This window comes from Grammomys surdaster, unplaced genomic scaffold (assembly GCF_004785775.1).
Source record: "Grammomys surdaster isolate TR1022 unplaced genomic scaffold, NIH_TR_1.0 129, whole genome shotgun sequence".
Lineage (NCBI taxonomy): Eukaryota > Metazoa > Chordata > Mammalia > Rodentia > Muridae > Grammomys > Grammomys surdaster.
Window position 1 is genome coordinate 16133210 of NW_021604587.1, and position 9160 is coordinate 16142369.

At 49.6% G+C, this 9160-nt stretch overlaps 1 protein-coding gene across 3 annotated transcripts in view; it reads left to right on the top strand.

Annotated features, from left to right (window-relative positions):
• Window positions 1-782: 782 nt before the first annotated feature.
• The window catches only part of Rassf2 (Ras association domain family member 2), a 36687-nt gene continuing 28309 nt past the window's right edge, over window positions 783-9160 (top strand). For 2 of the 3 annotated variants that reach the window (XR_003709939.1, XM_028757083.1), the window contains exon 1: window positions 783-903. The gene's annotated coding sequence lies outside the window, so the exon portion shown is untranslated. Of the gene's footprint in view, window positions 904-1560; window positions 1809-9160 lie in introns of those variants that run through there. The other variant, XM_028757091.1, reaches the window with a different exon arrangement.

Here is a 9160-nt window from a genome sequence, read left to right on the forward strand (position 1 = left end):
GGACCAACTGCAAGTATTAACGAAGAATTACGGTTAGGGGTTACAGAGTCCATAGCTGAGTGCTCCCTCCTATGCACTAGCGTTCCCCGGAGGTCTAAGGATGGAGAGGAGAAGGAGGTGAGGGATGGACAAAGAAACTTGACTTCCTTCACATTGCTGTCACGTCTGCCGGCCTGCGAAGTCGAAGGGGCCCATTTAGCCATTTGGCAACTCAAACCCTTTTGGGAACAAACCCGGGTGTTAGAAAGAGTCACCACCCCACTCCACCAACTGCACATCCTCTGCTAGGAAATCTGCATTCTCTAGGCGGGCTGCTCCCTGGGAGTGATTGTCTCAGTGCCAGGCGAACTGAAGAGCTTGGGCCAAATCTCCGCGCGGCTTGGAGAGGGCAGGCGCGATGGGGTGAAAGGCAGCACCTTGTTCCCTCCACTCCATGCTCTCCTCCATGCTCTCCGCCCCCTCCTCATCCACTCTGGCCGGCGAAGAAGAAACGCTGGCAGCCCGCGCGAGCAGGGGTTGTGGGCGGGAGAGATGAAGGGAGGAGGCGACGCGAAGCCACAGCATTGTCTGTCTTGAAGGGAGGGGAGAAGCTCCGCCCCCTAGATGAGAGTAGGGGGAGAGGAGGAAAGAAAGGCAAGAGAAGAGGGGTGGGGAGAGAACTACCCGGGTGGCGGGTGGGTTGGTCAAGGATCGGCAGATAAAGGCAGAGCTTAGGGAGGCGGGGCGGAGGGGCCAGGTGGGCGGGGCGCCCGCCCTCAGCCGCACTGTCGCCGCCCAGGCCGGCGAAGCGAGCGGGTCCCGCGGATCACTGGCCAAGCACGCTGGAGCACCCCCACCCCCGCAGCGGCGTCCCCACTTTCCAACCCCTGCGGAGAGAGCGGATGCAGATGGTCCGGGACACAGGCAAGACACAGGGCGCGACACAGGGCGCGGGGCTCGAGGAGCCGGGTACTGGCGCGGGATGCGGGCGCAAGGTGCTGGTGGTCCTATCTCCCTCCACCCAGCCCAAAGTTTTCCCTCAGCGGCCCGTGGCCAGCCTGGTCCGGCCCCTAAGTCTTCTCTGTCCCCACTCGCTACCCCTCTCCCAAACCGCAAGGTGGCCTTAGTTGTGCGGGCTGCCCCAGGAGTAACGCAGGCGGGAGCCCCAGCCCACTCGTTTTCCCCGGGTAGAAAGTTGTGGCCTGGAGCTCATCCTACGGCTCTGACACCTTAAGACCTTAAGATCTTTCCTGCAGTCGACATTAAATGCAGTGGCAGAAAAGTGTCCCCCCTCCCCGGAGCAGGGTGTCCCCGAACTCCCTGGAGAGGTGGAGCGAGATAGCAGGTGCAGGCCTGGGGAGCTTAGGGGAGGGTCAGATTGTAGTGCGCCCTCTGGCTCTCTGGGCGAGGACCAAGTCGCCGGCCCGCGGCGAGCCCAGTCGCCTTTGGGTTTCAGAGTTTAAGGGCACGCGGTGCTTGGCTCACTTCCCCTTCCAGGGTTTCTTGTCCCTTCCGGAGCTAGTGCATGAGGTCGCTGGAGGCCGAGCTAGGCAGGTGCTTTCAAAAGACGGCCTGGCCACTCCAGTATACAGAGTGCTTACTCTGCACCCAGCTTTATCTCCGAGTGCGCCCTGGGAGGCAGCAGAGTGGTGGTGGTAGGGACAGAGCTGGACCAGCCACTGGACAGACAGCCACTGGACAGACAGCCACTGTGCTTCAGTGGCAGGCTCAGCACGAGGCTTCTCAACGCTGCGCGCGCTTTAGTCCCAAGAGTCTGGAAACCAGGGCATTAGAAACGATTCTTCCTGAGAGCAGAGGCCAGGGTTACGGTAAGCACCCCACAAGTAAGAGGAAGCAGTGAACAAATGACAGTTTGTCAGAGCGGGCTCTGTCCCTGCGGTAAATGGTCCTGGGACAGTGGGAAGAAAAAATTAGGGTCATGGTTCTCAGAAACAGCCGGCAGACTCAGCCAGGGGATATTTTTGAAGAGCACGTGAATGAGAAACCTGAGGTTGATTTGTCATACTTTCAATCCACGAGTATTAAGTGGAAGCTTTTCCTACAGGTGGTCTGAGGGTTAAAGAAACCTCTGTGACTAAGCTATACTGGATTTGAGAAGCGTGCCCCCCACCCCGACTTTCTTCCCTTGTTCTCATCCTCCCTTCCATTCTGTCCTAGGGGACTAACTGTGGTAACTTTCTGAGCGATGCTCGATTGAGCTCCGAGAACCTAGAATAGGGCTGCTGAGTATGAGCTTTTCCTCCTTCCGACTAAAACCTGATTCCTGGGACCTGCTGCAGTCCAGCGGGATTCGGGAAGGTAGAGAGGCACATCAAATGATGGCGGAGTGAGAGATGACCTTTGTTTGCAAAGAAGCCTGTTTCTTGCCCCAGTACCAAAGGGGACTGTGTATAGTCTGCCTGGCCACCTGGGGGTGTGGACTGGTAATATTTGGGATTGCCTGTGTTGGGGGAGGGGGGTCGTGGGAAACCACACCCATTCTTTCTTTAACAAATAGAAGAGCAGTGGTGGAGTACTTGCAGAAACACAACAAAACATGGGATTCAAGCACAAATGATGAGGGTAGACTTGAGAAACTCAGTTAAAAGGAGACCAGGGTAGCCAAGATCCCCACGCCAGCATCCATGGGATGGGCCAGGTTGGTCAGTGCATGCTCTGTTCTTGTATCTGTGGTATCTGCAGCCATCACTTCCCCCCACCCCTTGCTTTTCTGAGAGCCATATCTCCAGGATCTGCTTCCACAGTATACCTCTCTCCAGCTCACTGTGGCTTCTCTTTAGAGGTGCCTACTTTCTATTTTGTGGTATTTTAGGGGGAGGATAATAGATACCACCCCTTGTTTTCAGTTCTCTTCCTCTCTCAGGTGTTAAGGATTCATCTGCAACATCTCAGAGACTGACTGGCTTCCCTTTGACTTCTTTCCTGGTGCCTCACAGCCAGATTTCTTGTCTGGCCCTGTGTGCTAGCTACTTAGGGATGGCTGAGGATCTCAGCTAGAGGTGTGCTCAGGGTTGCACTTTTGACACTTCTGCTTCTCTTTGGAGCTGGACTTCCGCACATGCCAGAAAGGAGACCTACTGTCCAATCACAAGAAAGCCTGGGCTGATTGTCCCCTTTGGGATTCTTAGAGAGGAAGTGTTCTCACAGCTTGGGAGGAGGTGAAGGTAGATAGTACCAAGTGTAGCTGCCAGAGTCCTAATGAAAGGCTGAGAGGGAATGGGGGAGGGGAGTCCTAAGAACAGCCTTAGGGCCTGCCCAAGCTTCCTCTCCTCTCCTCCAGTGAAAAACTGCTCAAGTCTTGTGTGCTTGGAATAAAAAAAAAATGTCCCGTCTCTGATCTCAAGTCTTAGCTGCTGAGAGCTGCCCCAGCTGTGTTTATAATGCCAGGGCAACAGTCCTTCATACTGCTTACCACTCTTCCTGACCCCTTCACAATGCAATCCATTTTTTTTACCCCAGTGACACACTGCCACGTATAAACACCTCCCTGATTCCTAAAGGATTTTTTTTTTTCTCTGTGTAGTCTTGGCTGTCCTGGAACTTACTGTGTAGATCAGGTTAGCTTTGAACTCATAGAGGTTTTCTGCCTTTGTGTCCCGAATGCTGGGATTAAAGGATAAAGGCATGTGCCACCACTGCCCAGCTAACTCCCAGAAGAATTTTTTTAAGTCCTTGAGGAGGGGTAAGTTCCCCACTTAAGCCTCCCAGCTTGCTTCTGCGTTTCCGTAGAGGACATGACTGTGGGGTACAGATGGAGCGGTAGGTACAGTAAACATGGGCTTGCTTAGATTCCATTGAGCGGGTCACTGCTGATCCTCCCTGGGTGAAGACACCAAGCCTATAAGCACAACTTGATGCAGCTGTTTGGGTTAATAGTTTGGGGCTCCTGTGGACTCCTGCTCAAAGCAACTATGGCTGAACCAGAGAGTGAAGGGCATTTGGCTGACTATAATGACTTCCAAGTGTTCCTCCCCCCCCATCCTCAACTCTCTCTAACAGCTGACAGAAAGATCCCCTGTGCTTTCTTTGGCTATATCAACCCAAAGTGATTGGCAAAGTAGGCATATTCCATCACTACGTGGTCTTACCAATGGTTGGCACTCAGTTGTGTTTGTTTTGTTAACTTTCTTTCTATTGGTGTAATGGGTTTGAAGTCTGTCTTCTTTTTTATCTTTTTTTTTTCCCCCTGTAGGATATAGGTCATGTAGTAGACTGGTCATTGCCTTCCTATGTATTGTTGGCTTCTACCAGCCAGTGATGGAAGAAATTATATAAATACACCCCAGTTCCCTCACTCTGAAGGGATTATTTTGGGACATAATCTGTGCTGTCTCTAAAGTTTCTTGAGACACTGTTCTCCAACTGCTCACAGGAATAACTCTCTCTTTTAAAGATTTATTATATGAAGATAGGTAAATGTCTATGTTTATGGTATGGGTACCCTGTGGTATGGGTACTGTGCAAGTACCTTGGTACTTGCAGAGGTCAGATGGGGCTGGATGTCCTGGAAATGGTGTTACAGATAGTTGTGAACTGCTATGTTGGTGGTAGGAACCAAATCTGGCCAAAAGCAGTCAGTGCTCTTAATCGATGAGACATCGCTCTGTTTTCCCTTCTTGTCTTACACCTCCATTCCCCTTCCACTTGAATTTGACTTCTTGTCTCAGCGTTCAGGAAGACATTTTCTAGTGCTTTGGTTAATAAGAGGAAGGGTGTGATAGATTTGAGAGTGTGTATTATGATGGAACATGGAGAACTGGATTTGGAAAGAGAGACTGTTAGGTGAGAAAACGGAGGTCGCAGCTCAAGAGTGCATAGCTAGGTTGTAACCAGTGATACCCTGTGGTATTGTAACAGCTGGCTCCCAGCGATACACTGTGGCGGTGTAACAGCTGGCTCCCATGATACACTGTAGTACTGTAACAGCTGGCTCCCATGATACACTGTGACATCGTAACAGCTCTCAGAAGGGTTTTATGGGGTAAGCCTAAGGTTGGGGTGTTCACCTGTTTCTGTAGTACAAATATTCCTGTTGTTGCTGATTTTTTTTTTTTAAGCTATCAGCATGATGTCACTGAACATTGAGTTGGCAGGACATGAGTTGTGTGAGCCCTCTGGCCACAGCTGAGCTGGGATATGACCCCAGTGATCTTGATTTCAATTTTATGCCCCAGCAAAGGAGGATAAGGATTGCACTAGATTTCCAAATTTTGCTCTGACTTGGTTGAATCACCATTGGAGACAGTCCTGGGGCTCCAGGGTGGTTATTGAGACATTTACACCAAACCTTTCTGAGCCTCACTTCCCCATCTCAAAGGCAAGGGATTAGGTGGTTTCCTGTGTCCCTCTTAGCCCTTGGTTTCTTTAGAAAGAGTCTATTTGCATTTTTAGGAAATATTTAAATGTCTACTCAAGATTGAGATCTTGAACAACATAAAGCTTTTCAAAAGCATGCATCCCTGAGAACCCTCAAAGAGGTGCTAGGGTATCCAGCTGGATAAGTTCAGGGGACATTAACCCAGGATAACCCTGCCTGCCTTGTTAGGTCCCAGTTGCCTGCTTTTCATGGCCCATGTAGGATGTATCCCCAGGGAAGCCTTGGGAATGGAAGTTAGGATGGCTTCTGTGGAGAAGACAGTTTAACTTTTTGAACACTGTGCAATTTGTTAGCAACTCAAGTGAAGTCTAAGAAAGATCCGTAAAGAGAGCAGAGTAAAACAGAGTTTAGCCCCCTTAGAGTAGCTTATTCTCTCAGCTCTTTGGACAGCCTTCCTGAGGGAGCCCCTGACTCAGCACTCCTGCTAAGGATATAATTGGACAAGTGCTTAGGGATGTCCCTTGAGTCATTGTTTACAGTGCTTACAATCTCCAGTTAGTTAATTATGGTATGGAATATCACATGGCTTCGAAAGTAAAGGTTACAGAGGCGCATCTGTAAACATGGACAGATACTATGTATTTCTAAGAAGGAAGCTACCAGGCAGGGTACCACTTTTGTGAAACACGCCAGGATGCGATGAGCTGATGGCCTGTATCTCTAGGTGGCAGAATTTCAGGAGATTTTGATTCTCATCTCTTTTTTTTTTTGGTCCCTCTACATGTAATAACTTTACATTTTTAATGCCCTGTTGAAAATTGTAAAAACTATTTCTTTGCTCATTTTTAAGGGTACAATTCAGTTTCAGCAAACTTACTTGCCACTATGTATTTCCAGAGTGTATGTTACTCTGAACAGATACTGTGTATCTCTTAACAGTCATCCCACTTCCTCCTCTCCCCAGCCCCTGGTTACTGCTGTTCTACATATTGTCTTTATGGATTTGCCTATTCTAGAAAGCCCCCTGAGTAAGTGAGAACATTCTATATTTGTCATTTTATGACTATACTTTTTGCTTATTCATATTTTAAAAAACAAACACATAAAATGTGTATGTTATTTGTGTATTAAAAAGGGAAAGCCTTGGAAGAGCTGTGTGGTATTTGGTGTTTGTGCTTTATTTCATGGCAGGCCACAGGGCCCTGGCTGTTTTCTCTGCCCTGGGACAGATCTAAGCTTCCACCTCCACCTCTGCCTAGCAGGAAGGAGGTATATGGTTGGGTGGAGGTGTACAGCGCTGCTGGCTATGAGCTGATTGTAGCTGGGTTTGATGTCTGCTGGCTGCTGGGCTTCAGCCCCTTGGTGCTGAACCATCTCACCCAAGGACTATCTGTGTGGGTGGTGAGTTTGGGAAAGTGGGTCAGTAGCTGTCTTGTGGTGAGTGAGATTCAGTTATGGGTTGTTATATTGACTTTATTAAATATGGAGTCTCAACTTTTCTATTTTAAGTGGTTTGTGTGTGTGTGTGTGTGTGTGTGTGTGTATGTGAGTGTGTCCCAGAACCTTGTGGCTGACTGGACTTGATGAATGCCCCTCATGTCCACCATGGCTATGTGTGTTGATACCTTATTCACAACATAGACTGGGGCATAAGGAGAGCTTTGGTTGGTAGGGTCCATGAAGTTTCAGGTATTCTGAGAGGTTAAGTAGTAACAGAAGATAATAGGTACCCTCCTTATGAAGTTCTGTGTCAAATCTTCTTGACCACAAGGACATTCAAGGTGAGAACCACTCTGCTGTGCACATGGAAGGCTAGCTAGGGCTGTATGGGGGCAGATCCAGTAAATAAGTGTTTACTTTGAATTGAAACTGAGGTGAAGGCGCTCCAGAAGCTGTAGTCCTGCGCCAACTGGGAAGCCAGGTCGTGTGGATCTGTTCAGCTATTCCAGGGTCACTGAACAAGTCAGGGTGCTTTTGTAGGGTGCCATGTTCTAGGATGAAAGCTTTAAGATCCTTGCTAAGAGAAGTCCTGCTGGGCCCATGAGTCTTCAGTGCTTTGATCAGAGGGAGATCTGGGAAGCGTTTGGGAGGCTCTGTACAAATGTTTTCATTTGCCTAGGGGGAGCTGCCCTTCAAATCCCAGGCCCCTAGGGAACATGAAGCAGATTCTATACAAACAGCCTTGGAGGACCTGGAAGGGACTCAGTTTTTCATGGTGCTGATTTTCCTTGTAGGGCTAGTGAGCTAGTGGCAGGGCAAGCCGGGCAGGCATGACTATGATCTTGTGGAGGATTTCCCTTGAGATGCTATGGAAACCCCCAGATGTGCAATTTCTTCTGGTGCTGGGAGATCGGCTGGATGATACAGAATTTTCCTCCTTTGATGATTGGGCATTATGTCAAAAGAGGTGGAAAAGACATCCTGGTATGGCTGATTGCCTGGAGGCCCTTGCCTCTAGTCCAAAGACCATGTGGGTTCTGGGGAGAAAGGGAGTCAGACATCCTGGCTTTTGATTTTCAACCCTGATCTCAGGTAAGAAGTAGAGGAAACTCCAAGATTCCAGTGTACAGAGTTCAGATTCTCAGCTTATAGCACCAAAAAAGGAAGGCTTGTGGGGGTTCCCTTCAGGAAGGGGATGTGAAGTCAGAGCTGAATCTCGGTATGGCCAGTGACTTGGAAACCATTCTGTAAACAGGACGTGTGGCCCTCACAGAAACCTATCATGGGAGGAAACCAGAGGCAGCCTTTCCTTACCTGCTGTCCGCAAGTCTGCTGAGCTGGGAGACCAGCCTGTAGACAGGCAGGGAGGACTCAACGAATATAGGAGCAAATACTGGGTCAGAAGGAGATTCAACTGTCTTTCCAGGGAAGACTTCTATACTACCCTATTAAAATAACCCTTGCTTCTGAGAAATGCAGGTCTGAAGTGTATTCTCTTTTTCACTCAGCTTGGGTCAGTGTCGTCTACCCAGTATCCCCTAACCACTTTGAGACAAACCAATCTGGTGAACTTTCTATCACAGTTGAATTTTAGTTCACAGAAGGGCTGAGGTATATACACCGTGGCAGGGCCCCTTTGCATTGCAACAGAGAGACCACTTCACGGAGCTGTGACTAAGTTCTTCCTTCCAGGGGCTGCATAGAGTGGGGGATGAGGACCAGCATCCTAAGACTCTGCTTGAGCCAGTCTGAATTGTGTCATCTACCTTGTCTTAGGGCAGATCCCACTGCTTCTCCCTGTTCCAGACTCATCTTGCCCCATGTCCTGGGAGGGGGACTGCTGAGCAGAGAGGCTAAGATGTGTGAAGCTTGCTGGCTTTCCTCACCCATGGCTTAAGCACTGGATCATACCTTCCTTGTTAATCACAGTTCAATGCACCATTGATGCTTCAAGCACACCTATGTAGGGAGCTCTTCATGTTCAAAAGGATTGATTGGATCTAGAGCATTACCAGGGCCTCGTACCAACAGAGGGCATGGAAGTTTCTAGACCTCACACTGTGCAGCTCCTGAAACCTCTGTGATATGCCTTATACAGTGTAAGTACTTCCCTGAGCTGCCTTGCAAAAAAGCTCAACTGGTCCAGAGGTTGTAAGATCTTGATAGGCAGCCAGCCAGTTGGCCAGAAGCACAGATTACAGCCTGGGCCTTGTGACTGGCATACGAAGAGAGGGATGGTCTAGGGGTTTGAGTATCCAATCCATGGAATCTGATGCTTCTGTCCAGAGAGCTAGTGTCAGGACTTAACTGGATTAGAGGACACTGGATGTCCACTGCAGAACTGATTGGTACTTATTGGGGGTGGGGGTGGGGGTGGGGGTGGGGGGGGGGGTGGGGGGGGGG